The 23,857-nt window shown below is 41.6% G+C and overlaps 1 protein-coding gene across 6 annotated transcripts in view; it reads left to right on the plus strand.

Annotated features, from left to right (window-relative positions):
- The window catches only part of LOC149317052 (phosphatase and actin regulator 1), a 322,885-nt gene that overhangs the window by 122,775 nt on the left and 176,253 nt on the right, over positions 1 to 23,857 (plus strand). The window contains exon 1 of one of the 6 annotated variants that reach the window (XM_089516740.1): positions 19,799 to 20,027. The exons of the other annotated variants lie outside the window; for them this stretch is intronic. The gene's annotated coding sequence lies outside the window, so the exon portion shown is untranslated. Of the gene's footprint in view, positions 1 to 19,798; positions 20,028 to 23,857 lie in introns of those variants that run through there. 6 annotated transcript variants of the gene reach the window in all.

The raw sequence follows: 23,857 nt of genomic DNA on the forward strand, positions 1-23,857 counted from the left end.
TTTAAAATGTCCCGGTTTCTCTCTCCTCCTCCCACTTCCCCCCTTTGTTCTCAGTTCAACCTAGTTACTCTAGTGCAAATGTGGTTTGCACTCAATTAACTCAGTAGGGGAAGGAGCAGAAGGGGCAGAATCTTGCAAAAGCAAAGTGCTGTCCCCTCTCCTAGCTTTTATGTTTTTCCTCATTAATAATTGTTGCCACCTTGATGATGGTGGGCCACATTTGTCCCCATTTTCATCTGTGAAATGTTGGAGAGTATGGTAGCATTAAAACAAATAAAAAGTCATGCAAATAAAAACAGAAAAACGGAATAATACTAAAACAAATCCCAGTGTTAAAGCACTCTTTAAAAAAAAAATAACAACATATTAGGAAAAATCTACAGCACCAATTTGTTAAAAGCTCCTTTGTGCACAGCCAATCTGTTGCCAAAGGTCGGCCTGAAAAAAAGGTTCTTTGCCTCCTGGCAGTAGGACAACTTGTAAAAATACTTTTAATAAAGAGAGAAAAAGAGTGTGTGCGTGTGTGCAGGCTTGTTCCCAACTTCCCAAGAGATTATTCCGTGCCCACCATTACAGGACCAAATACGATTAGTTACAATTATACATCAGGGGTATTTCTATAGGCGTTAACATTTCTGTCCCCTTGGAAAATTAAAATGCAAGTTTAAAATTCCCTTAATGGCCCAGCCAGCTCCATAAATGATATTAATGTATCTTTTGGACCTTGTGCTACACCACAATAAATCTGCTGGATTTATCCTTCTCAGACTCATTGGCTAATTTAACTAATTAAATACTTTCACTGATGGCCAGGGCCCAAAAATAACCACAGAGGTCTGCAGTTAGCCAGTTATGCTTTCCCTTCTCTTTTCCTCTGCGGTTGGATTTTTTTCAAGCTGTCTTTGTGGCCCCTTTCTAAGCTAAAAGCAAGTTTTCTCTGTGCATATTAAATATATAGCTTCCTACAGATGCATAATGATGTATGTATAATTGACAGTAGTTGAGATCAAAACAAGGGCATCCCTTATTAAGAATGAATAATCATCCTTCTGGCGTGACAGCCCCATAGAATATGACAGATACTGTTTTTTCCAGAACATTCTTAATTTCTTAGTATTCCACAGGATAAACAATAGGGTTATCCACGAGAAATTGTTTCAGAGTCTGGGAGAAATTTGTTACAAAGGATAATTAGCATATAGTTAAATCCTTTTTCTAATTATAAAGGTGCAGATTCCTTATCCATGGATTCAACTATCCACGACTTGAATATGTGTGTGTATATTCCAAAAAGCAAACCTTGATTTTGCCATTTTATATAAGGGACACCATTTTACTTAAATTGCATTTAATGGACTTGAACATCCATGGATTTTGTTACTCACAGGGAGTCCTAGAACCAAACTCCAGCAGATACGAAGGGCTCATGTAAACCTAACAAGGCTAAGTTCATTTCCTTTTTAATGTAACTATAGCATGTAACTGCTTTTATGGTTGTAGGCTGTGAGGCTGACTAAACTGTGGAGGAGAAATATCATTCAAGTGCTATTTTGTGAATGAATGTGGAGGTGCTGATGATGTGAACAGGAAGAGAATGTGTTTTGTAGCATGGACCAATGGCTCGTAATATTTCAATTTTTTTAAAGTAATAGGTGTAGCTTTTTATGAGACAGAGAGAAAAGCAACGTTACTTTTAAAACTGACTTTAAGGCTGCTGCCACACTGCAGAATTAATACAATTTGACACCACTTTAATTTTCATGGCTCCATCCTATGGAATCCTGGGACTTCTGGTTTGTTGTGGCACCAGAGCTCTATGATAGAGAAGTCTAAATATCTCACAATCCCACAAATTCCAGAATTCTATAGCACTGAGCCATGGCAATTAAAGTGTTGTCAAACTGCATTAATTCTGTCATGTAGATGCAGCCTCAATGTAACTACCTTTTCCCATCCTAGAATTATAACTGGTATATATGATAACCTTTTAAAAGATAACTTTCTAGAGTGTTTTTTGTTTGTTTGTTTTTTGGGTCATTTGTGCTTCTTTAAGCATTAAACCTGCATTCCTCTGTACACTTACATGGAGTGGAAGGCACTGAACACAGCAGGATACAATGCAGGGATTTTCTTGTGCAACATCAAAACTCAGGAGTGCATGTCTGTGCACAAACAAGTGCTATCGTCTCTATTTGGCTGCCTTACAGATCTTCATACATTTAGTCAAAAGAGCTAGAAAGTGTTTGGTAAGCATCTTTAGCAAAGCTTGCTTACAAAGCTCTTGCAAATGGGAATTATCAGCCACTGTAAGGTTGCAGCCTTGTGCATGTTTACCTGGCAGAATGTTCTAATGAATACAAGGGAGGGTTACTTCAGAGACAACATGATTGTGAAGTATGTGCCTGTGAAGATAGTTGCAGTGTCCCTGTGTCATCTGATCTATGCTTGCTGCTGACTCCTAGTATGCTCAGAGGGAATGCATATTTTATATGTAAAATATTGCATATTTTATTTGAGAAAGGAAGGGGGCATCAATATAAAAAGCACTGGGGAGACAGAAATAATGGAAATTATTATCTTTGCCTTATTAAAAATCATTTATCACTGCACTCGGTGTTTTAAAATGACATTTTATTAAAACTAGGGGTGGGGAAAGGAATACAATAGAAAATTCTGGATAGTTTTAGATGGTTTGTAAAATGGACCCAGTAGCCCAAAAAGAGGCTAATAAAGAATTTGATTACACTTTACATGAAAACAAGAGAGAGAGAGATAGAGAGAGAGAGAGAGACTGGAAATGAAAATAATTTAGCCTTAACTAGTTAAAATGGTCAGTATGCAAAGGAGTCTTGTAGCATCATGTGTGAAAGCAGTTGTAGCATAAGAAGTTGAAGACATCTTAAGAAGATGTACTTCCTACATATGAGGAAGTAGACCAAGCCTACGAAAGCTTACACTACAACTTCTTTCGCACAGTTAATATCAAAGGTGCTGCAAGATCCCTTTCCATACTGATATTCCAGACTTAACACTGTTATGTCTTTCAGTTCTACCCCCTTAGTGAACATGGTATAGTTCAACCCCAAACAAACTTCATACTGTTTGTCCATGTGATATTACACTCCTGAAGTCACAATATTCATTCACACCTGAGGTGGACAGGTTGAGTCCTTCCAAATGCTGTTGGATTGTAGGTAAATCCAACATACACTTGAGAAGGCTTCCTTTTAAGCATGCATTTGAGAAGACTTCCTTTTAGTTTATGTTACATATTGTAAATAGAAGGGTGAGGAATCAATAAAACTACATAAACTCTGGTCAAACCAAGGTCTGTGTTTTGTCCTTATAGGGCCATTATTTTGGCTGGGCTCAACCAGCAAGATTCCAGCCAAGAAACTGTGCATTAATCATGTTCCTTCAGCCCAGCCGACCTCACATGGAGCAGGAGAACCACGTACACTGCTTTGAGTTCATGAAAAGATAGTTGAGCTATAATTGTAATAAGAAATAAATACAAGTGGAAGCTTCCTCTAACTTTGTGTGCTTTGTTGTTGTGTGCCTTCAAGTCATATCTGACTTCTGGCGATCCTGAGAATCTATCACAAAATTTTCTGGGAATATCAAGAAAAATGATATACAGTTCTTGACTGTGCATCACCTTCTGTTTGCATCCAACATGGTAAGGTGAGGAACTGAGCAGTGTGAAATCTGGAAGTGTATGTTTAGCTCTCACATGGACAAGGTGCACCAACCTCCAGTCATATTGGATGGAATCATGGGGCAAGGTTTTGTAATGATGTATTGATGAAGTAACTTTTCTTTTTAAAAGAAAATTTAATAAAGATTATTTATCAAAAAAGAATCATGGGGCAAAGAAGGTGTGATGAGTTGTTTTAATGCATGGAGTGCCTTGCAGAAGTATTGACACACATGCACCTTTTGACTGTCCCACATTTTATTGTGCTACAACCTGGAAGTGAAATGGATTCTCTTGGCACTGTTGCTTGTACACTAAGATGCCCAACAATGTGAGGATGCAAAATATTGTTATTGTGCTACTACAGGGAAGTGTTATGACTTTAGCTTTTGTGGGTCTACTATGTATTGGGTGTTTGTCTTCTTTTCTGAAGAACTTGAGCTAGTTTCCTCAAGGTGTTTCTATTTCCCTCTCTCCTGTGACCCAAAAATGGGGGGACTGGGAGTTTCCCCTCCCCACAACTGTGTCAGCATCTCCTTAAATATTGGGGTAATTGCTTAACTCAAGGAGGCTTGAGAGAGGCTAGGTAACCTAAGGATTGTTTTTTCATCTGTTTATACCAGTACTAACTGCTGGAGGACTCCAAGATTGGTGAATATTAGGAGGTTTTTATTTATAAATATGCAGGAGTGCAATCAAACACACAATAGTAATTCAAACAACAACAGCATACAAAGCTAACCAAAACAGAGGTATGGGAATTGGATAGTGGAAGCTTAGCATTGTAGAGGAGGTAATATTTACCTCTGCTGAAGAGGAAACCATGGAAAGTGGGGTGTGGCTCAGATAGTGTCTGAAAGTGACACAACAAGAGACTTAATGTCCACATGGTCGGGGGGAGACTTTGAGCACAAATTGTGTGCTGGTTATGTCAAGGGAGCTAGGATTGGGGATGATATTTACATCTGAGTCACCTCGAGAAGTGCTAGGTGTTATCTTACAATGTAACAAAGACCCGACGGTGTTCCAAAGGAATCAACAAAGGAATTCCAGTACAATTTATAGCTTTAACTTTAGAGTAACAAAAACATTGATTGGATTTAGGACAACCCCAAAATAGATAAATGGGAAAGTTGGCTGAGAACATGGCAGGAGATAGGTAGGAAGTGTTGACTTACTCACCATTGCCTTTGTTTCTAGTGTGAAAAGATACGCAGAAAGCTGGGGGGAGCAATCTGCAAACCCATTTGACTTCTATATTGCTATTAATTGTGTCCTCCATATGTCTTCAGGTCTACTTATCTTTCCCATGGGAAAGTTTCCTGATATTCCAAAGGTCATTGTGCCCAGGGACGTAGCCAGGATTTTAGGAAGGGGGGGGGGGTCCAAACTAAGTGCCACCATTATAATGGGGCTTGGGTGCAGCGGCGCAGCAGCACACACCATTCATTTTTCTAATGGAAGGGGGGGTCTGGACCCCAAGATCCCCCCCTTGGCTACGTCCCTGTTGTGCCCTCTTAAGAACATGCTTGAAATCCCAAATACAGTGCGGAGTATGTCAGGTATGCTAACACTCCCCCACTGCTTTACTCTCCTAGCAGTCACATCAAATAATTTTGAGAGAAAATGACTGGAGTAGAGTCACACAACAAACATCATGGTTGAGTGTGGATTTCATATCAGCCTCTCCATATTTAGTACAGTAGTTGTAATATTGTAGCCCTCCAAATTTGGTCAGACTGCAACTCCCAGTATTCTTCTCATTTAGCCACACTGCTGACAATGCTGGAACTTGAAGTCCAACAAAATGTGGAGAGGCATATAATTTATACCCCCATTGTAGTCCAGCAGTCCAATACTTATACTACATTGGATCTCTGACAATATGTTCTTTACCAAAATCACTTAAAATGACTTTGGGGCGGAGTCAGAGCGTTGCATTCGCATGACACACGCCCTGACTCTGCCACACAGGGTGCCACGATGCCATGTGCAACCCCATATCACATGTGCCATCACACTGCTCCTCCGGTGCTGTGTCTTCACAACGCAGCGCCAAAAGAGCACCATATAGCCATGGTGCCATGGCTATCATGCCCTTTCCAGCCACTTTTTGCAGCTCTTTTTTGCACCCTGGAAAGGCCAGATCAGGGCCACACAGTGTGGTTGCTGCAGCATCACACCATCCCTTAGGGGCTGTGTGTATACCCCACTAGAAGAGCTTAATCACCTCACTAGAAGAGCTTCCCTGAGTAAATGCGCTTATCTTGTCCTGTGGTTGCCTGGGAACAGAATCTGTGTCTTTTCAATATAGCACAACACTTTCTTCTTCTAGCTACCATCCTCCCATGAATGAGGACAACTTAACCTTTAATATACTACAGCTTTTCTCATCTGTTATCACTATTCCCTCTTCTCCAGCACAATTTATAGTGTTTGCTCCGGAATCTAGGAAGGTCCTATGGTATGAGATAATATTTCCATTTGAGGAGAAATAAATGTAGGTCACTTTTGAAGGCTTGAAAAGGTGCATTAGTCATTATGTCTTCCTTCCCTAGGTAGATAGATAGATCTGGGTGATTTTTTAAATTTCAAAGTAAGTACAGAACTGCCTAAAACAATTCCTTCTGGGAAGGATGTTGGACAGTATGCTAAATCATACTTTCATATCATGAGAAGGAATTCCGGTGAGCTGAATGCTTACTCTTTTCCCCCTTTCTTCTCCTTTGCAGTAGATGGTGGTTCTAATGGACTTTAAAGGAGCCAATCAAGACGCTGAACGTATTTTAGGACATGGTTTGGCACTTTGGCTAGTTTATTTAAAGTTCATACTAAAACCAAAACTGGACTTAACACCTTTCTAAATATTGTAATCATGAAGTGCTGCTTCATCTCCTACTCTGAAGTGTAGGTGGGTGTAGTTTGAAAGCTCTTGTCTCCATTTTAGATTCGCCACAGCTTGTTTTCAGATCGTACTCCATCTGTGTTTAACCTTAAGTATAATTAATAGAAACAAGCCACCAGCAGACCACAGTTTATGAAGCTGGCTTGTTTCCACTAACCATGGTTTAAAATTAGCCTGGTCAAACACCCTATCATCATACTTAATATCCAATGCAAGTGTAAGGTCCCAATTATCTCCTCATAGCTTCATGGAAGCGGAAAAAAATGGGAGATTATCACAAAGGAGGCTTAGCATCCTCCCCCCGTCATTAAATCACCTTTAAATCATCCAAACTGCGAAATTGGGATTCACACTCCAGTGTGCTTCTCCCACCCTTCTCCCATGTTTAAAGCATAATGGAGCCGTCCCCACACTCTTGTCCCGGCAGTAAAGCATAATGGAGTTGCCATTTGGTAATAACAGAAGTTCCTGTTATTACCAAATGACAGCTCCATTACACTTTACTGATGGGACAAACGTGTGGCGGTGTGAACCCCGATCACACCCCCAGTTTGGACAGTGTGGATGATTTAAAGCTGATTTAATGACTGGAGGAGGACGCCTCCAGTGTGATAATCTCCATGATCTCAAGGCTGAGGGTTTCAACATTAAACTATGATTCAGTCCAATTTTAGGGGGTTGACAAGCTCTTGGCTTGGGATGCTCTGTTCAGTGCTGCTCCATTTATGAAAATACTCTGATCCATTTGGGTTAAATAAGTGGCAGAATTCTCACTAACCTCACCGACTTGGCATTGCAGATCTTGGAAAGTTAAGAGGATATAATATGACGATTTCTTGAAGTCATCCATACCTGAGCATTTGCTGGAGTGTCTCATCTTAATATAGTTCACTAGTGCTATAGGGAGGGCTCCTGTCCTCCCTTGTCAGTGGAGCAGTGAATCCATGTTACTGTGAACTTCGATGGAGCACTCCAAGGTGCAGAATCTATTTTGCAGAACAGAATTCAGCAACATGAATGAGTGCATGTACCTTCAAACTGCCTATTGACTTTATGGAGAGGGCCCATTAACTTTCACAGGCTTTTCTTAGGCAAGGAATCCTCAGAGGTGGTTTTGCCAGTTCCTTCCTCTAAAATATAGCCTACAGTACCTGGTATACTTTGGTGGTTCCTCATCGAAGTACTAATCAGGGCTGACCCTGCTTAGCTTCCAAGATCAAACAAGATCTGGTGCCTTTATACTTTGTGTATGTGTGTTAAATCCACTTGCTTCTCTCTCTGGTCCCTTTTGCAAGTCCTGGCTTCCTATGGGAAAAAAAATCCCCATTTAAATCCACTTGCTTCTCTTCCTGGTCCCTTTTGCAAGACTTTGCTTCCTATGGGAAAAAAACTCAATTTAAAGCTACTTGCTTCTCTCTCTAGTCCGTTTTGCAAGACCTGGCTTCCTATGGAAAAACTGTCCATTTAAATCCACTTGCTTCTTTCTTAATCCAATGTTGGGAGAGGTCCAGAGAAGGAGAAGGAGGGACGGAAGTGATATTTTCCCCTTTCTATCCTTCCTTATAGTCCCCTATGTTTTACCCTCGACTTAGCCACGGATTTTGACCCTGAAACCTTCCCTCGACTTATACATGGGGTCGACTTGTACACAAGTATATACGGTAAATAACAATAAAATGTTTATGTTGGTCAAAAATCATACTCAAAATTCTAATCTTGGGTACGTAAAAAATTCCTTCCATTACTCTAAAAGGAGAAATATTATAAATATGATGATATTGGGAAGGTAAGTAAACTTTATTGTATTCCATATTTTGTTCATTTGAGCTTGTTAAGAACCTTGTAATATTTATTAGCAATAAACTGATCATGTTATGGTGATATAGATTGGGAAATCTATACGACATAAGTGGTATAATGAAACCATCAAGCATTCAGTATCAAGGCATATAAATGGGAACATGACATTTGTTTATGAAAGAGGTTTATTTTGCCTTGAATTATAACAAAACAGTATCTTGTTCAATCTTCAGGTAAAAAAGATGTTCCAGATTGCAGGTTTTATTTATAAGTGAAAAGTGTCGCATTTTATATGGAACTATTTATTTATTTATTTATTTATTTATTTGGAGTATTTATACCCTGTTCTTCAGCCATAAAGGCTCTCAGAGAGGCTAACTACAGGTAAGCAAGTAATGTGCACAATGTTTTCGAGGAGACTATTGTTATGGAGTCCTTAATATATTGAGTGGAGGCTTGTTGAAGTAGAGAAACAATGGAAATTATTTGCAGTGGTTCTCCTCCACTACCCCATTTATCTTTTTATGGCTCTGGCTCTTAAACAGAATCATGCCAGAAGAGTGAAAGCACGGTTGGATATTATTGCTCTGGATAATATATTTACCCTGTCAATTATGTCAAGGCAGACATAACCCTTAGCAAGAATTGGAAAACGTGGCCATAACAAGATTTTGCACCCCTCACCACTGGAAGTTTGGGGCATGGAATTTAATCCAACATTTTACGTAGAGAACCTGAGGTCCTGGGGCTGATCCTGGCCCTCCTGAGATATTAGTCTGATCTCCACAGTTCCTCAAGTGGATACAGTTCTTCCCCATAATGTCATTGCTTGGTATTTTTCAGCTTTTCTGTGTCTTCCCTCCCATTCAAAAAGGGTGAATTGCCTCTCCTAAATTTTTATTCCTGACAGTCAGAGGTTTAAGCTAAAATATGCTGGTGGTTTTGGTCCCATCCATCATGAGAAGGCAGCCTCCGAAAAGTAAAAAAAAAAATAATTCAATTTTCATTTGGCTGAAATAAGATCCTCATCTTTGGGCTAAATTTTAACTGGTAAAAGAAAAACCTGGGCTGGGCACATAGCATCCAGAGCCCTATTGAATTATTTACAAAGGTCATGTCAGGAGGTTGGGATGGGGTTTAGAAGCCTTCCTGCTCTTGCAGTTTGCCTTTTATAATTTGCATCAGTTGAAGCCAGTTGAAAGAAAAATACCCACATGGGTGCCAAGGGTTTTGGAAGTTTGGGGCCTAATTTGAAGGTATGCTTCAGTAACAAGGAGGCTTTGGATACAGCAGATTCACAGTCACTCACAATGACACCAACACTCCCAAAATGTACCACATCTACTCCTAGCTTTACATCGAAGGGGAGACTAGCAGGGTTTCACATTGCTAACTTTAAAAAAAATGCTTGCATCCCTTTTAAATTATGTGTCTTGGTCTTAGGAAAAAAATCAGAAGAACAAGAGTTCTTGTGGGAGTTATGTGGCCATTCCTTATGCCACATGACTGGAGAATGGGTTATTTAGCAAGAACTGGGGAATGTGCATGACCAATTGAAACCTAACCTGTTGGTAAAACTTGTATCAAATTAGTTAGATCAGTGGAATTTTCTCAGCACATGTGCTTTGCAGTACTGACTCAGCAACCTTAACAAACTATATTACAGTGTAAGAACTTGTTGCTCAGGGCTCCAGTTCTTTCAGATTCTGGTCTGTCAGGGTAGGAGACCAAAATGCATTTTATTATTTCTGTAAAGTTGTACCCATATATATATGTGTGTATGCATACAAATGAATACGTAACAAAATAATAAACATGCCAAAAGAAAAAGAAAAACAATACATAAATAATTCATGTATAAAGCTAGAACTAAAATTAAATTTCATTCTTATTGTGTGCCTTCAGGTAATTTCTGCCTTATGGCAGAGCTATCACTGGGTTTTCTGGGGCTCTGAAAAACTAAATTAAACTATCCTAAACTGAAATAATACCATAGTATACCACACTACTAAAACACTAATCTATTACAATAAGCATTACCTAACTAAACACTGACTAACTAAAACACAAAAGAACTCTGACCCACCCTCAACTGTAATGAGAATGAAAACCAAATAAGTAAAAATATAGTATTCTACCATTACAGATCCTACTAAATTCAACCAAGTATAATAATTAATAATCATATCGACAAGTTGTTACATTATTAAATGTCTTATTCCTTCAAAACCACAAAAAATTTCCAATCCTTAAAAAAACACCTTTTAAACACCTTTTAATTGGTTTATCTTTTAAAATCTATGTCATTTTGGAAGTTGGGTCCTTGATTCACCAACATGGGCTACAAGAAGCAATTCCACATCACCACTCCTTCATTTTCTTCCCATGGTAGACATGTGGCCTGGCCAACAGAACAGCATTTCTGTCCCCTTCCTAATTCACCCCACAACACAAATGGTGTTCAGCACAGGTTAGCATTGCACCCTTCGATCTGTTTGTTGCTGCTGTTATTTTGTTATTTTTATCTGCTGCCTCTCCTTTGTTAAGAGCTGAAGTTTACTCTTTTACAACTGTTGGTGAAAGCTATTTTGGGTGCCCCTTGTGAAGTAAAAGAGGATTGGTGATGACTGTGTAGATGGCAATAGCAGCAGTATCATCACTGTCACCACCACCAACAACAACAACATTCACATTTATAGTTTGAATTTGAGATTGAAACTGGTACCCTGCTGTGATACTAGTGAAAAATGATGAAGCTGAGTGGGTTGTTGGTGTGCAAGTTAAAGTCATTTAAGACACAGCTGGGGAACTTCCAAGTGTTCCATAGCAATAGCACGTACATTTCTATACCACTTAATAGTGAACTCAGCACTGTCTAAGTGGTTTACAATCTGTAAGCCAATTGCTCCCAACAAGCTGGGTACTTATTTTACTAACCTATGAAAGAATGGAAGGCTGAATCAACCTTGGAGCCCCTAGGATCGAACTTACAACCTTTCGGCTGTAGTACAGGCATTTAACCACTGCGCCAACAGGGTTGCATCTATTATGGAGAGGCACCTTTATATGTTCGTAGGTGCTCTGGAACATATTTAGCAAAGCCACCATTGATAAAGGTTCACTGATGAAAACACAAGATTATTGGGTTAGATTCCTCCCCTCTAGATGCAAGACCAGATGAACAAAATGGAACAGGAACATTCTGACTTATATCAGAATTCCACCCACATATCCTCAGCGTACTGTCTGACAACTAGTAATGGACTCAAGCCCTGAAATGAGCTCATGCTATAAAGTCAAACTCTCACAAGGCAGGTTCAGCTTGAGCTCCATTTCACCAGTGAGGGGTCTGGATTGGAGTAACAAACCTCACTGTTACAAAACTAAATGCTTTGGTTCTGGCAGGGGGGGGGGGGGGGGGCTCTAAACAAATTTACGATTCATTTATTTGTTATATTTTTAACTGCCCAGTAACTGCATTGAACCATGGCAGTTAAAGCGTTGGCAAACTGCATTATTTCTGCAGTGCAGATTAGACTTACTGGTGCCCTTATGGTGCAGAAACAAAATGCACACAAATGGGGAGAGACTGGAAAAGTTACACTTTGAATTACAATCCCCAGACATCTGGTGGAACTTAATGGAACTTAATGTATAGGTCAGTGCATGTCTACACATCTCCTTTGAATTACAACATGCAAAGCAGCTGTGTAGACATGCGTTGACCTATACATGGGATTGGTGGCCTTGATTTTTCCCCCCTATGGTAGAGTTTAGGAGGGACAAAATATTCGGCTTGTGTGGTTTGCTTTTAAATCTCAATCTTGTTATGATGGTAATGAGGAAAAGGTGGAGGAGGATTGCTTGTTGCTTGCATAACCTTATGTTGTTAGCTGTTGTGGACAGAAATAAACAAGCTGCTTTTTGCTTTCATGGGTTTTAATTAAGGATGAAAGAAATGTTATTTCATGCAACTGTGACCACTTGGGCATTTGGCTTTATTGGGAATGCATCGTGTATTTTTAGACTGTAGCTTTATAGATGCAATATGTTGTGAGCATATTTTATGTTTTAATGTGTTCCGAGCTGCCTTAGGAAGGTTAGTTGTGAAGACAAGTGAAATCAATAATAAAAATAAAAAATGTATAATGGTGCACAGATATGTATATGCCAGTGTGAGACACAGGATAGTCCTAATTAGAAGAGAAGTAATTGAATTAGTCAGCCTTCTAGGTCATAAATTACTTAAGTCCCATTGATTTCAATGAATGAGTAGAACTAAAATTCTGTTTAAAGCTAGATATGATTCTTTTTCTATGTAAGATTTTAATAAAAGCCATTTAAAAATATACACTTGTTCCTCCACATTTGCAGCTTTGACTTTTATTCACAGATTTTATTAATATGTCTTCTCTAGGAATATCTAAGCCCTCCAGCGCAACTCTATCATCAACTTTAAGTCGCACTGAAGGAGCTAGAGATTCCTAGAGAAAACAATCCAATAGGCATTTGTAACCTCTCAGCACATTTCTGTGGTGAGTGTCTGGCAGATGCTGACCACAGAGTTGCACCTAGAGATTTCTAGAGAGGTGTTCTCCCAGGTTTTGGTTTTTGTTATTTGTGATTTTCCACATTTACAGGGATCCTGTGCCCCTAACTCCAGTGACTATGGAGGGATGAGTAAAGATGTTTATTTGTGGGGAAGGGTAGCATTCTGGTACAGCAAGTTGAGCAAGGGTCTATACGCACAGGCCGGATACCATGGAACAATGCTGTGGTATCTCGCTCGTGTTTCCAGCCTGTTCCTGCCCCCAGGCTAGTTCAGTGATGGGGGTATTTATATGTTCACCCGCCACTCTGCTGCAGAGTCATTGCTGCTGTAGTGTTCCCTCTGAAGGCTCTCACCATGGCCTGTAAGGGCAGAAGTGGGGTGCCTGACTTCACCCATGTGGCTAGGTGCCCCTATGTCACAAGTCATGACTGGACTCTCAGAGAAAATGTGGTGGTCGTGGCAGGCAAGGGTGTGTGTGACTGTGTGATCTGCCATTTGTTGTGGCAGAATTTCTAGGACTCTGTCACAGCTGGTCTTTTTAGAATGCTTTAAGGGCCTTTTTGGCTGGGGACTGGCGGAACAACTGGATCTATGTCCAGTCTGGTTGATCCCAACCCAGAGTTATCAGCCTGAACCTCTATACAGGATGATGCCCGGCTAGAGGGGCCTTTTGAAAGAAAAGCAGCTTTCCCCCTGAGCAGTCCATAATTTCTCCTGCCATGATCTTTTTGCGAATGCAATTGCAAAAAATAAAAAATAGTGAGGAAACAAACTGGCATATGCAAGCATTTAGGATTTAAGGGGTGGGGTGGAAGAAAACAACTTCCTGAAACAAGATGTGAGGACCTAATGAGTTAAATCTGAAGCAGCTGCTTCAGTAACTTCTCAGAAGTGGGAAAAGAGGAAGTAAAATTGTTTTGCATCTTGGGGTTTGCTGAGTATCCAGACTGTGATCTAAGGGGCGAAGGGCCCATGACATTCTCAGGAATTTTGTAAAAGTTTACAGCCTGCAGGCTTGAGGCAAAACTGCCAAAGGTGCAAAATTATTATTATTATTATTAACCTTTATTTATAAAGCTGTAAATTTACACAGCACTGTACATACAATCTTTTTAATTGGACGGTTCCCTGCCCTCAGGCTTACAATCTAAAAAGACACAACACAAAAGGAGAAGGGAAAGGTGGTGGGGAAGGGGCCTCTCTAGTAGGATAATACATATAAAATACATAGCAATACAGGAGATGATTCAATAAAACAGACAACAAAAGAATATCGAATAGCAAGTGACAATTATGCAATGCCTGGGAACGCTTCTCTGAACAGGATGGTCTTCAGCTCTGTTTTGAAGCTGGTTAAAGAAGTGATGGCTCTTGTTTGCGGGGGAAGAAGGTTCCAGGAGTGAGGGGCAGCGAGTGAAAAGGGACGAATCCGATATGGGGAAGAGGAAATCCTGGGCTGGGACAGCAGACCTTGACTACCAGAACGGAGGGCCCTGGTGGGAAGGTGAGAAGAAATAAGGTCTGATAAGTAAGGAGGGGCCAGCCCATGGAGGGCTTTAAACGTCGACAGCAGGAGCTTATACTGAATACGAAAAGGGAGGGGGAGCCAGTGAAGGGATGCCAACACAGGAGAGATGTGGTCAGAGCGGTGGGCGGATGTGATAATGCGTGCAGCTGAATGCTGGACAGAAATTAAAGGACGGAGGTGAGAAAGAGGAAGCCCAGCCAGGAGGACGTTACAGTAATCGAGTCCTGAGACCACTAGAGCATGGACCAGGATCTTGGCAGTAGAGGCAGAGAGATATGGTCGGATTTTGGCAATATTGTACAAAAAGAATCTACAAGCCTTGGCTGTGGTCTGGATCTGAGGGATACACGACAGAGAAGAATCAAAGATAAAACCAAGACTGCGGGCTTGATGGACTGGTTGAATAGAAATGTTGTCCACAGAGACGGAAAAGGAGTGTTGAAGGGTGGGCTTAGGAGGAAAGACAAGAAGCTCCGTCTTGGACATGTTGAGCTTCAAACGCCGATGGCGCATCCACTGCGAGACAGCTGCGAGACAAGATGAAACTTGTTGTTCAAGCCTTGGAGAAAGGTCAGGGGTGGAAAGATACAACTGGGTGTCATCGGCGTACAGATGGTAGGAAAAACCAAAAGAACTAATGAGTTTACCTAAGGACAGTGTGTAGAGAGAAAACAGAAGGGGACCCAGAACAGAGCCCTGAGGAACACCCACAGATAAGGGAACAGAGGATGAAGTCTGAGCGAAACACTTGTAGGATGAACTGCAATTTGTGTTGTATGTACAAATGTGTGAGTACAAGTGTGCGCACTACAGAGAATAACTCTCAAAAAGTATACCTTTATTGATTTAAAGGTGTCATTGCTTTGTGGATTTTAGGTGATACTGGTAGGCTTTAAGCCAGACTCACTAGAATGGGATTTACTCCCAAGTATAGCTGTGATGGTGAATGTGCGCCTGTTATAGATCTTTCCCAACTGATGAACCAGTGAGAATGGTCAGAACAAATCTGATTATCTTTAGTATGTCCAGCTATATAAGAATTGTCTGAGCCCTACTGTCAATGATCCCTTATTTCAGCCCAATTGTAGGAAACAATTAAAAGCATTTAATTCTGAGAGCCAAACCATTTGTCTCTCTTTACTTTGTCCCCCTTAGTTTACACATACCGTACATACTCAACTATAAGTCGAGAAATGTATGACCCAAAATTGCCCCTAAAATCTTGGCTAGACTTACAGAAGGGTCAATGCAGCAGTAGTGCTTAGAAAGGTCCTATAGCAAGCAAGCCTGACGCCCCAATCTCCATTGAATTCCTTCCCCTTCCAGTCAGTTTGCAAGCCTTTGCTTCCTATTAGAAAAACTCCCCTTTGAAATCCACTTCCCTGTTCCGTTTGCAAGCCTTTGCTTCCAATGGGGAAAACTCCCCGTTGAAAAGCCGGTGCCTGTACCGTTTTGCAAGGCTTTGCATCCTATGGAGAAAACTCCCCATTTAAATCCACTTCCCTTTTCCGTTTGCAAGCCTTTGCATCCTATGGGAAAAACTCGCCATTGAAATCCACTTGCCTGGTCCGTTTGCAAGCCTTTGCTTCCTGTGGGGAAAACTCCTGTGGAAACAACCCTCCATTTAAATCCACTTGCTTCCTAGAGGTCCAGAGAAAAAGACGGAGGGACGGAAGTGGTATTTCCCCCTTTCCATCCTTCCTTATGGCCCCCTAGGTTTTATCCTCGACTTATCCATGGGTCATATCAAAATCCAGGATTTTGACCCTGAAACCTTCCCTCTACTTATACATGAGGTCGACTTATAAATGAGTATATACGGTACATACAGTGCCAGCATGGTCAGATGTGTCTTGGATGACAGGGGGTTACAGTTTCAATCAGAGCTGAGAAAAACAGCCTTTTGGACTACAGCTCCCAGCATCCTCAAGCCACAATGAAGAGTTCTGAGAGGTTTAGTCCAAAAGGTAATGTGAGGGTCAATGGATTTACATATCTATGACCATCTTAGTTTGGCTTAGTCCTGAGTATGTTATGGAGAGAAATTATGGATTTTCAATGGCAATGTCACATTACTTGTTTGATTGCTGAGAAGATTCTGTTCTTTAATTGTTCCAGACTTTCTTTGCCACTGGTGCAGATTGCAAAAGGTCAGTAAGGTGTTCCTACGTCTTGAGTTGACTGTAGGTGAGCTCTTTGAGGGGAAATGATGTTCTCAGGCGAGGCTGTGAAGAACAGAAGTAATCAATTAGACGCCATTAAGCCAATTGAACAAAGAAATCCATTAGCCAAATCAAATGGATAAAAGGGCAGTAATTAATAAAGAAAAGTACTGTATAGTACAAATAAAATTGTGCTGACAGCTAAGCAAAGTCTTTAAAAGTGTGTGAGCTGCAGAAACCAGTCAGATGGAATAGAGTGCTAGAACGTCAAATGAGAATATTTTAGGCACATATGAAATAAGAATAATAATAGAAATAAAAGAGTTGCACTGGCCTCCAGTCAGATAGACTGCATTGTAGTGTTGGGCCACATTGTAGTGTTTGGGCCACTCGCTGTTGCAAAGTGAGGTAGCAGAGCCAGACTCATAGGGTCAAAGAACTAGGATGTTTTTCTTAGCAAGGTAGATTGATGGCATAATCTGCCATCCCACTCAAATTTCACTGTTCCCTCTGACTTTTCTCTGCAGTCTTTATAGCTGGAAAGGAGGGGATGGATTCCCCAACAAGGATATCTTGTGAGCTATCCCAGTTAATGACTCATAAGGCTTGGCCACAAATAGGCAGTTAAGAATAGCTTTATAGAAACCTCCTCCTGGAGGAGATGAAAAATGCTAGAACCTGTTTGTTGATGGATCAGTACTGCTACTTGGAGGTTTTGAACTCTGCTTGGTGGAGTGGCTATGGAGACTGTCATGATGACTGACTGATCTTCAGACTTCACCAATGCATTCTTCTGGATATGAAAAAGTATTACCAAAAAAAAAAAAAAAGGTTTCAGACTTGGACCTGGACTGGAAGAAGGTAGCTTCGAGTCCTTGTTCCTCAATAGGGTTTAATGAGTGGCTTTAACTAATCATTCTTTTTGCTAGCAAGCCAATCCCCATGGCTGTTCTGAGGTTAAAATGGGAGGAAGTACAGTTGGCCCTTCTTATACATGGATTTTTTATACACGGATTCAAGCATACACGGTTTGAAAATGTTCCAAAAAAGTATAAATTTACCTTGATTTTCCATTTTTTATAAGGGACGCCATTTTGCTATGTCATTATAGTTAATGGGACTTGAGCATACACAGATTTTGTTATACACGGGGGATCTTGGAACCAAACCCCAGCGTATAACAAGGGTCCACTGTACTACTTTCTAAGTACTATAGAAAGGTAGGATACACAATATAAGTATTGGCACAATCCTATCGTAGCATTTCTTTTGGGGTTTCTCAGTGGGTGAGCACTGCTTGGAATCCGTTTTTAAAGCAGCTGAAAAAGTGGGATGACAGATAGGGTTGCCATACCTCCGGACCTCGAAACCGGGAAAAATGTAGGACAAAAATTTCAAATGTAGGACACACAAACATTTGTCTTACATTTGAAATTTTTGTCCTACATTTTCCCTTGCCGCTTGGGCTCCGCCCCCGCCGCGATCGCAGCAAGGCCCAGGGCCCAGGCGGGGACGGAAAGCCTCCCTGAGTGAAGGATTCCCTCCCCGCTTGGGCCCCCGGCCTCGCCGCGATCGCGGCGGGGAGCGGAGGCCCAAGCGGCGCGGGAAAGCCTCCGCCTTAAGGAGGCTTTCAGTCGCCGCCTGGGCCCCCGGCCTCGCCGCGATCGCGGCGGGGAGTGGAGGCCCAAGCGGCGCGGGAAAGCCTCCCTCAGCTTGCCACATCCTGCCCGGGGGCGGGGGCAAACCGGGGCGGGACCGTGCGGACCCGCCCCAAACCGGGAAAGTCCCGCCCCCAGGCGGGATATGGCAAGCCTAATGACAGAGGATTAATCAGAACTTTTTCTGCAAAAGGGGGGGCAGTTGGGGGTGTGGGCAGTAGTGGTAGAGCACCTGTTTTGAATGCAAAAGGTTCAAAGCACAAATCTTCTTGAGGGAAAAAGACTCCCAAAGAGCTGCTGCCACTTAGTATAGGTCCCAGATCTGGGCTGGCTGGGGAGACCAGTTTCCTTCCTAGGATGCTCTTCTCAAGAACAAGAAAACAATTTGAGGCAGCTCTTTGTAGAAGCCTCACTAGACGCCAAGATGATAAAAAAATCATACTTTGTGTGTGTGCATGTGTGTTGTATGCCTTCAAGTCATTTCTAACTTATGGGGACCCTAAGGTGAATCTATCATGGGGCAAGATTTGTTCCGAGGAGGTTTGCCATTGCCTTGCTCTGAAACTGAGTGTGAATTGCCCATGGTCATTCAGTGAGTTTCATGGCTGAGTGTCGTAGGCCAACACTCAAACCACTATGCCTGAAGATTTTGGACATACAAGAGCCAATGTGACTCTTTGGAAAAGAGGATAATGGCTGGTAATGTGCAGGGGAGACAGAAATAGGGGAGATTGATTCAACTAAGGAAGCCATGGCCCTGAGTTTGCAGAACCTTAGCAAGACTGGTATTGTTTGGATGTCTTGGAGTCTACCATTCATAGTCAACTTCAGGGCAAACAACAGTGATAAAGTTCATTTTGCATTACAACTCCCAGAATCCCCCAACCAGCATGGACTTATTTTTTTAAAAAAAGTAATTTCCCTTGCTGTGCATTTTGTTTTGTTTTTAAAGCCAACATCTGCCTTGGTTTAAGAGGAAAGACTTCTTCCTCTATGTCGCTGGTGTTGTTTTTCTTTGGGTTCCTGTTCATGGTGGCTTCCAGCCGCAAAAAGACAAACATAGGCACACCTGGAGAGCCAGCGTGGCCTAGTGGTTGGAGTGTTGGACTATGACTCTGGTCATCAGGGTTCAAATCCCTGCTGAGACATGGAAACCCACTGGGTGACCTTGGGCAAGTCGCACTGTCTCAGCCTCAGAGGATGGCCATGGCAAACCCCCTCTGAAGAAACTTTCCAACAAAGAAGCCCTAGGCTAGGTTCCTCTTAGAGTCACCACAAGTCAGAAGGGACTTGAAAACACACAATAACAAGACACACACACCCTGAACACCATTTGCATTATATAATTGTGCTGCTTGGCATCACGTGGCGGGTGGCTGAGTAATTCCCTGCAGAAGGAGAAAAAAGTGCCTCTTGATTCTTGAAAAAGCAGAACAAACTGTGTGTTTAAAAACCCCGCCTCCAAAAAAAGCAAGCAAGAAGGGTGCAGTTTCCTTGCAAAAGCACTCAGAGCTCTTGCAGCCTCTGCAAGGATCTTTTAGTTCTTTTATTGCAAGGAAGCCTTGGAACCAGACAAGGTGAAAGTGGGGGGGAAGCAAGGGCTATTTTCCTCCCCTTCCTGAGCATGCCCAGCTTTGGAAACTGGTTGCATCTCCCTTTGTGAGCCATGAATTGCTGCATGGAGATCTCAGCCAGCAGCTCCTAAGGATCCTTGCCTTTGGAAAGGTAAGACTGGCAATGGCAAGCTCATTCCTGTCTCCTTTTGCACTTTCCATGCTTTTAAAAAAATACTGTGATATTTGGGGGTGGGGAGCAAAGAAAGGCAGGAGTTTGGGGTGCTTCACTGGGGGGGGGGTGAGTTGTATGTGAAAGCAAAGCTTGCTTCCCTGGGATATTCATCCAAAAAGGTAGTCATCTTTCTGTGAGATTCTTGTTGCTGTGTCTTATTTTGGAAGAACAACAGTTTGGGATTTTTTTTCCCCCTTTGCCCCTCCAGTAAGGGAATTTTAAAAGGGAAGGTGGTTTTTCAGCCCTGAGATTGCTTGATAGTTGGTGCCACAACAAACTACCATTTCCAGAATTCTCTAGCCTAGAACCATGTCTTTTAATATTTTGTATTGTATTTTAAATTGTATTGTTTTATACTTGTTCGCCACCTTGAGTCCCTATATTGGGAGAAAGGTGGGATATAAGAAAATAAAATGAAAGTAATGATAATAATAACCATAGCAGATAAAGTGGTGTCAAACCGAGTTATTTCTGCTGTGCAGATGCAGCCTGTTGCTCAGTTTTGGAAGGTGCTGCTGTTGCAGCAGATGTGGAAGCAACTTTCTGGTCTTTCTGCCTAGGTAGGCAAGGAGATGTAAGCGTATGAAGAAGAACACGTTTCTTTTGCTGTGCATGTAGTTTAACCCTTCTCCTGCCTCCATAGCATATATATTATGCTTCAGTTTGCAAATAATAATGTTGATCATAATAATAATAATTATTCCTTTGGTATGTCTGTGTTAGGCAGGGATGTCAGAACTGTATTTTTGGAGGATATTGGCAGGCAGGTTGTTATTGTTGTTATTTGATCCCAGGATTGTGTGTGTTGTGTGCCTTGGAGTCGTTTATGGCTTCTGGCCACCCAATGCCAGGTTCTTTTTGGCAAGTTTCTTCAGAGCCTCTTCTGAGGCTGAGAGAGTGTGATCTGCTAGTGAGTGATTATGCCCGACTGGGGAATTGAACCCTGATCTCCAGAGTTGTAGTCCACCACTCAAACCACTATGCCATGCTGGCTCTGTTGTTATTAATCAGGTACTATTTTATTATTAGATACTATGTACTGTTATTGATTAGATACCATTAATCTAATTCTTCAAGGTACTAGAGAGAGCAAATTCTTTTCCCCATCCCTTATTGTTGAGACATCCTGAAAGTATGAAAACTGTTATGTCCATGTGTTCAGAATAGCTTATAACTCAAGTGCATTAGATGGGACTGCAGGCAGGTTTTAGTATTCCTGAGAGGACTCAACATCATTAGCAGTATTTATATTTCTCAGTGTTTGATAATTTTCTGGAATTTTTACAGATAATTCCTTAGGAGGTTTAGCTTCACAGGCGTTTAGGTAATCCAATTTTGACAGATCATTTTAGGGAGGGGGATCAATGGCCTTCAGTCTAGACTGGAGGGGGTTGATCTCCCCCAGTCTCCCCATCTGGGGTCATGAGGTCAGGCATATTTATGGTATATCCATGGATTCAACTATCCACAGCTTGAAAATACACTTATCCCTCCACATTTGCGGCTTTGACTTTTGCAAATTTTATTATTCACGGATTTTATTAATATGCTCTCTCTAGTAATATCTAGGTCCTCCACCACAACTCCGTGGTCAACTTTAACCAAAAATTGCACTGAAAGACTTAGAGATTCCTAAAGAGAATAGTGTTTTTGCTATTTGTGGTTTTTCCACATTTACCGGGGGGGGGGGGTGTTCCTGTGCCCCTAACCCTAGTGAATGTGGAGGGACGAGTGTATTCCAAAAATAAATAAGCTCCAATTTTGATTTTGCTATTCTATACAAGGGACATACAATACCACTGTATTTCATGGGACTTGAGCACCCACAAATTTTGCTATCCATGGGGGGTACTGGAACTGAACCCTAGTGGATAACAAGGGCCCACTGAAATGGATTGACAAAACAGGGATTTTGCAGACTGAGAAATTCTCTTGCATTTCTGGATTCAGTTGAGTCATGTGGGAATTGGTGGATGCAAGCCTCACAGACGTGACCCTATGGGGAATTCTAGAGAGTGAGTTTGGAAGACATGTTTTCACATAGCCCCCAGAGGGTACCTTTGTACGTGTCTCCTCTGTTGCAGTTGAGGGTGACAGAAATAGAAAAGTGAGAGGATTCAGTATTCTGTTACTATTGGGTGCTGTTGGTGGTTAATGAGGAGGCGTTGCTGCAGCAGGATTAACTTTTTTGTGGAATTATAAAACAAGGATATGTCTCTGAGGTACCCTAGCCTGTCCCACGTCTTCGTCATCCTTATTGTGCTGCAAAGGCTGGCTAACATGGGGAGATTTAGCGTCATATCCCCCCTCTGCTGGGAAGCTAACTGGTTGTAAATTAGCTTACTTGCTAATCAACTTACTTGCTGTTCACTGCTATGATCTTTGGAATAGCAGTATATAAATAAAACAAATTAAATTATTATTATTATTATTAAATTGAGTGATACTTTCTCTCAGTCTAACCTACTTCGTAGGGATGTTGTGAATATAAAATAGAGAAGGCAACATTGCTATATCTAGATGGAATCAAGGAACCTTTGTAGGTCATGTAATCATGATGAAAGAGGCCCACCCCACCCCAAATTAAGAAAGGGGGCAGGTTTTTCTAAAAATAAACAAACCCAGCTTCTTAATAAAAGAGTTTGCTTCTTTTTGTTATTTCATTTTTTACACATTGTCAACCTCCAACAGATCACTTTCTTAGGTTTTCAATGAAGTTTCATTGGTTTTTGCCTCCAAATGAGGATCTAGTGGCTTTCACAAGAGAGCCAATAGAGATACAGGGTTTATGCCTTTAGCACCATGTAAGAGCCCTGTTATTGAGTGTGTAATGATCTTGGGTGTCTAAAAATCCTTAAGGCACATGATCCTGTCTGATCTTGGAATCTAAGCAGAGGAACTTCTGATTCGAACTTGGATGAGAGGCTGCGAACGAATCCCAGGCACTGGTGTAGGGTATATTTTAGAGGAAGGAACTGGCAAAACCACCTCTGAGGATTCCTTGAGCATGAAATCGCTATGAAACTCATGGGGTTGCCATATGTTGACAGGTGACCTGATGGTTCATACACAAACAGTGCGCCAAAGATCTGTGGCATACACATGGCATAAGCAATGCAAGATGTTCCTATCCCCACTCTGCAGCCATGGCCTTGACCTAGCAGTGCTAAAGTAGCATCGCCACTTCCAAGGCTTCAGTTAATTTATATTTGTTGTTGTTGTGTGCTTTCAAGTCAGTTCATGTTTATGGCCGCCCTATGGGAAAGCTATAATGGGTTTTTCTTGGCAAATTTCATCAGAAGGGATTTGCCACTGTCATTCTCAGAGGCTGAGAGAGAGTGACTTGCCTAAGGTCACCCAGTGGGTTTGCATGGCCGAACCAGGATTCGCCCCTAGTCTCCAGAGTCATAGTTGAATGCTCAAACCACTACACCACTCTGGTCCCTGCTGTTGCACAGATGCATTTAATGTATTGGTAGCCACCTTTGAAAGTAGGAATTCATGTGGAACAAGCTGAGAAGCAGTTGCATAGAATTGTTTAGTTCAGTGCTCAAATTGCAAGGGGGAATTAGAAAGGCCTTCAGTGAAGTCCACCAATCTCCTTTCCCGAGCCCACCTGTTTTAGCTAAAACATATCCGCATACAGTCTCTTCAGAACAGCAGCTAAGGAAGCTTACCTGCCCTCTTTAATTTTAGCAGTGATTTTGCTTCATGAGGTCACTGTCATTTTACCCATGGTGGTGGACTAATTTCTTTATCAGTGACAA

The sequence above is a fragment of the Sceloporus occidentalis genome, unplaced genomic scaffold (genome assembly GCF_023333645.1).
Source record: "Sceloporus occidentalis isolate IW3139 unplaced genomic scaffold, rSceOcc1.0.p SCAF_3, whole genome shotgun sequence".
NCBI classification, from domain to species: Eukaryota; Metazoa; Chordata; class Lepidosauria; order Squamata; family Phrynosomatidae; genus Sceloporus; species Sceloporus occidentalis.